The sequence below is a fragment of the Setaria viridis genome, chromosome 1 (genome assembly GCF_005286985.2).
Source record: "Setaria viridis chromosome 1, Setaria_viridis_v4.0, whole genome shotgun sequence".
In the NCBI taxonomy this organism is placed as follows: domain Eukaryota; kingdom Viridiplantae; phylum Streptophyta; class Magnoliopsida; order Poales; family Poaceae; genus Setaria; species Setaria viridis.
Window position 1 is genome coordinate 37320616 of NC_048263.2, and position 6233 is coordinate 37326848.

Below are 6233 nucleotides of genomic sequence, written 5' to 3' on the forward strand. Positions count from 1 at the left end.
TGCACAAAGCAAAGGAACCACCCACGACATGAGCTGATCTTAAAACCCAAGCACAACAGCAATTCAGCCCATAGAGCCACGCCTAGGCAGGCCCCCATACCAAACCCATCAGTAACTTGATCCTGCGTTGTCAGCGTGTTTTCTTCGATAAGGTATTGTCAATGTGTACCCAATCTTCTCCTTCTCCCTTGCAAAACTCTCTCAAAAAGTAACAAAAACAAGCACAAAAAAACCCTCATGCTGTCTAGTCATTTGTTCAGGCATGTTGACTTCATGCTCAAGCCAATGGGAAAGGTAAACGGCCAAACAGGACGCATCAGGAGAAATCTGACTACCGCACGCGACGAGAGGAAGAAACCTTCTGCACGGATGAATCTACGATCACTAGCTTCAGAGCTGCACAGTAACCCTACACACTGTGGCTACAGCTCGGAATGCTCCTTAACCACCTGATCAAATCAAACCAAACAAACGCCATTCTTCAACCTGTAGCTAGTCAAACACAGCGCCTTATCACATCCATCACCGGGCGTGACGCCATTCCGTATGATCCGAGCCCATCGACCTGTCCGCAGCTAATTGTTTACAAAGCTTCCGTTAACCACCCTCGCTTTGCCAGCGTGCGTCCGCTCTCCTTTCCTAATCACGCGATCCGCATTCTTAAACCACCGCGAACGCGAGGAATAGAGAAATAATGGCAATGGACAGGTTGAGTCCAGACGACCACTTGATCCACTGGGCGCTCGTCCTGACAGAGGAAACAACAGACGCTGTCGCCAGATTAATCGGGGATTCCATCGCCTCACTGACGGGATTGGTGACATGTGAAGGATTCCCTGTCGTGTAAATGTCGATTCCTTCTGGAGTCGAGGCCGAAAATTGAAGCCGGTTTAGTCAACTGACAGGTTCTTATTACAAGATGGCTTCCTGTCATGTTCACGAGCGACCTGGAGTGGCTTCTGGCTGCTCGTGATTGGATAATAACTACACGCAAGCATGATGCCATCTTGAATAATTTATCACGATCTTTCCAAAAAATAATTTATCATGCACAAGAATTGCATGGGGAACACATGAAGTCCATACTAACTGGATACTTTCTTAGTTAAGACTTATTTTTCAGGAAAAAAGCCAATCCGATTGCTACGTCTGTTTAAGCTGGTTGGATCTTGAGAATTCAGGTACTCAATAAAATGTAGAGTACGTCAGTACGATGCAAGTGGTCTGTAACTAACCACGGCCACAGCCCACAGGTGCTTCGATCAGGAGGTACAACTGCTATGATTACAGAACAATGCAGTCACACGAGCAGCTGCAGACAGAGTGACCCGACTTAGGGGGCCTCTGGATCCTTAAGCTAAAGTATAGTCCATGTTACATCGAATATTTGGAGACTAATTAGGAGGACTAAACATGAGCTAATTATAAAACTAATTACACAGATGGAGGTTAATTCGCGAGACGAATCTATTAAGCCTAATTAATCCATCATTAGCACATGTTTATTGTAGCATCACATTGTCAAATCATGAACTAACTAGTCTTAATAGATTCATCTCGCAAATTAGTCTCCATCTGTGCAATTAATTTTATAATTAATCTATATTTAATACTCCTATTTAGTATCTAAACATTCGATGTAATAAAAATTTTAGGAGGAACTAAATAACCAAACGGGCATTTAGGCGAAGTCTCCTTCGCGTTCCTATCCTAAAAGGCATGCACTTCTTGATGATTTCTTCACTAGTTACCCAGGCCATTACCCACTAGGACGAAAGCTAGCGAGAGCAGCCAATGCCAACCCGAGCTGCTAGCTCCAGAGAAATCATTGGCCGCGATGATGAAGTCATGAAGCAATCAGTGTGACCGTCCCTCCACGGGCGCGGTCGAGAACGGCGTCAGGGTCAGGCAGGTTCTCCGGCTTTCAGGTGTCCCCCTCTCCAGTCCCCGCCGGCCGCGAAGGCTCCCCCTTTCCATCCGTAATTCGGTGCAGCCGCCGATGAACCGACGCATTCACAGCCTGATAGATAGGGCGTAGGCTAGCGTTTAGGTCAAAAACCAGCAAGGTTCTCCGCAATCAGGCCTTCACTACCCATCACATGTCAACCTCTCCTCTCATGTCGACATTGCTCATAACCCTCTCGCGGTGCACCGAATCATATACGCCTACACGGCTATGGCGACGGCACGGGCGAGCAGTGGCCAACATGTACCAATGCTTCTACTGCTGTAATCTAATCTAGGGAGGATGCTAACAGGCACGGTGATGGGACCGATCACTTGCTTGCTCGAGTAGTAGAGGGTGCCATGCAGCACCATACCTGACCGGGCCCGAACCCGGACGCCGCCTCTTCTTAAGCAAAATTTCAGAGAAGAAGGATTGAAGGACCCCTCCAATTAACTAGCATGAGTGCACAATAGCCCGATTTTTAACCCTGAACTATTAAACCAGACATCGGGCAGCATCCAACTGTTGAAATCAAATTCCTTTAGCAGGTTTCGAATGTGTTTTTTTATTTTCCAAAAATAAAAAGGTTTAATCTAAAATTACAACTACATAATTTGAATCAGAAAAATCAGCACCATTTTTTTAAAAAATGCAATATATATGTTGGAATAGTTTGGATCTCTTGTTCATGTTCATAGTGTTTTATGATTGTAGCCATGCCTGTTATGCCATTTTGCGTTCAACTTTATGTTTTTTAAACCGAAGTTAGCAGGAAAAACTCCTACCTATTTTTCTTATAATTTTTTATTCTAGACTCGTTTGATTCGCTCCCACGGGAGTCGAACCCATACCTGTTGGTGCTATTCAGGTGCTCTAACCACTAGGTTAGAAGCCCTTTTGTCGTTCAACTTTCTGTTGATCATATGATTAGTTGATTGCATGATGTTTGAACCTCTTGTTTGAAACCTGCTCCCTCCGTTTTATAGGTCGTTTTGACTTTTATAAGTTTATAGTTTTTATTATGTATTTAGACAAAATGACATATAATTTGGGACGAAGAGAGTATTACCTAATTAACACGAGCCATAGTGCCATACAATGCCTAAAATATAATCTATATGCGGTGGAGCATGGCATATGTGAGTTTGGTGTATCTTCTAGATCTTATGTGTACTTGTAGTCCATTGGATCCTCTTGCTCGATCTTCCGGTCTTATAGAATGCAAAACAATAATTTAAATAAATAATGGCATACTATGAGCAATAAAACAATAGGCACAAGAATAAAATTAAAAGGTACCAAATAACTCAAAATAGATCACCAACACATAGATTATATTTTTAGAAAAAAAGGACAAGTTTCATCTTTTTCAAATTTAAAATGAATTAGTCATGAACTTCCATATATTAAATCAGATTTTTATTATTTCTAATACATAAAAAAGTGAGACCAGCTAGACAACCAAATTTCTCGAATTTCAACAGTTGGATGGTGCTCTATGTCTAGTTTTGTACTCCAGGGTTGAAATCGAACTATCATGCAAGTTGGACGCGTAAATTGGACTTTTGAGAAATAGATACGGTGATCCCCTTGATCTACCACAGTGGTGGATTGCCCTAGAAGAGTGACCCTACGTGTCTGAAATCTGAACACTAGCACAGTATGCTAAGACGCTTAACGCCACGATTTTGGGTGATTTGACTGGCAGACGGATATGGTTCTTGTTTGGTGGGATCAAGTTCTGGGGTCAAGCGTGAGCGAGTACAGCTGCAAGAACCTGCCTACTAATTGGACCTGGGTAAAGCAGGTAAACTATGGATGGTGATTCTGCAGCTAATGATGCTTCTTCAGAATCAGACGCCACGTGAGGAGCTGATGACCGGAGTGCAGGGCGCTACTGTGACCAAAGCAGATATTGGATGGCACGCCGTGACAGATGACACAGGTGTCGTGCCTGGAATGGAACTTGAACTCAGAACAGTGTAGCGTGGAACATGAACTGCATTTGGCTCTAAAATTTGGGCTGATATGGATAGCTGTAGATCGACTGATTACAGGAGCATGAATGGACAGGAGTGACGATATCTGAATTTCTGATGCATGTGCAGTGCAGACAAAGCAAAGCAAAGCAATGATCAGCGGAGATATCAATATTACTAGTGTGCGTCCTGTTCGGATGCATTTGCGACTGATCTGATCGATCTATCGTCAGCTATCATGATTCAGTTTCTGTCGACAGGGTGCGAGAGAATCAGGGAATCATGGTTTGGTATTCCCTCTTGTGGCTTCATGCTAACGCATTTGTTAGATTCAGTTCAGCGGAGCCGTCTGTTTCGCCTGTAACAAATCAAAGACGTATGCACACGCATACACATTCTAAACGTGTATGGATACCTGAAAGTGTTTCCTGTCTGCATTCTCTTTATACAGTCTCTTTGCACATGCTCACAGCAAGTTCAGAAATACAGTATCTGTACTTTGCAATCTCCTTCCTGATCGAGATATTCAGTAAGTGGGCGGTCGGCCTGCAAAGCCAGGCTGACGGGGATCTAGAGGCTTCGGATTTTCCCGAGTTGAGTGGCTGACTTGCAACGAGTTGTAGCGATCACAAAAGTCGTCTCCTTTTCTCGTTTCAAAAAAATTTATCTTTCGTTTCAAAAAAAAAAGTCGTCTCCTTTTCAAAAGCACAGTGCCACGGCATGGAAGACCTTGCGACTCGCGAGGCATCACGCATCACAATCCAATGCCGGAGTGCAGGTGCCTACCATCTACTTCCCCATCAAAGGAGCTTTGCAATTGCAATTGCCCACCGAGGGAAGTGGCATACACTCGTGATGCGGGTGTACTTCAACTGTTGACACATCATAGGTGGTCCATAATCCATAATTCCATATGGGCCTACCTCCAACAAATTAGGCCTGAAATGTCAGGTTCCAAAATCTTGAACCTAAGTTCCATGAGTTTATGGGTTACAAGGCTCTGTTGGCATACTGATACGACACGGTGGTAACATTAGTATCTAAGAAAACAACAGTGGGGTGCAATAGAGAAATGCTGAACTTAAGCTTGGTACGTCGATTTGTACTTTTGTTGCATTGCTCAAACTTTGTAATGTTGAGGATAGACATGCCCTAAAAAATGATGAAATTCAGACACTGCGAATTTTGTGAGCTCTGAATCTCTGAAGCCTGAACCTGAAGACAATTGTCCGTACATGAAGTCCTACTGTCCCAGTACGCATCCGAAATACGAATAGACAAAACTGAAGGAGAGAAATATCAGTTGAGACTACGTAGGACTGGGAATTGCTGAAGTAACGAACATGATATTTTTCAAAAGTGGCAGGTTGTTCTTTTCGTTTTTGAAACCAGTGGCAGTTCAGTTTTGACAGTGACCATCCTAGTAGCAAGCATGGGGCCTGAGCTCACTCGAGACACATCCGCAGAGGCGCAGAGCTACTAGCCGGAGCAATACGCGTGCTGAAGCGCAGGGTGGTTAGGATAACTCTTAATGTAATGCACTCTTAGCAAATTTACAACTGCTCATCATTTGAATTGGCGATCCCCGCAATTGAAAAATGCTTCACTTGCCGCAGCTCCATCGTTGATATGGCAATGGCGGCAAGGCCATGACAGCGACGATGCCCCTCGACCAATGGTAACTTTTGGTACGGTTTGTCCTGGCAGCTGCATCGCTCACGCTGCCTGTATTGGACGAGCAGAATATGCGAGATGTCAAGTTATACAAGTCCGGCGTGAGGACGTCGACGCCAAAATCAAAATATCCGACCCTACACTAGCATTTCTCCCTTGGGATCGAGCGCCCTGCCCCTCCCTATTTTAGAATTTGTTCGTCACCCCCCGTATCAGCGTCATGACCTCGACGTCGCGATTTATCCTGCAGCATATTATACATACTTGCGAATTTAGAACCGCAATTATTTTACCTGCAGACAGAAATAGCATTGTTTTTATTCGCAATCACGGGCACGGGGATGACGCGAATTTCTGTCCTGAGTAAGAGCAAATTTTAAACATGTGAGTTCATACATCTCGACCAATGCCCATCCGACAACGTGTTCGAAAGAGGATTATACTACCGGAAACGCCATGGGAAAACTATTAGAGGAGGCGATGATCCGTTGATCCTTGACTGATTGGAGAGCTAAACAAGACTGCACCCCTCTGGTGATCCGACAAGTAGGCCTAAGAAAAAGGCAGAGTGTACCTGCCATCTCTAGCTCACTCCTTACAGACTTGGCTCTCCCTATAAATACCTCCCTGCT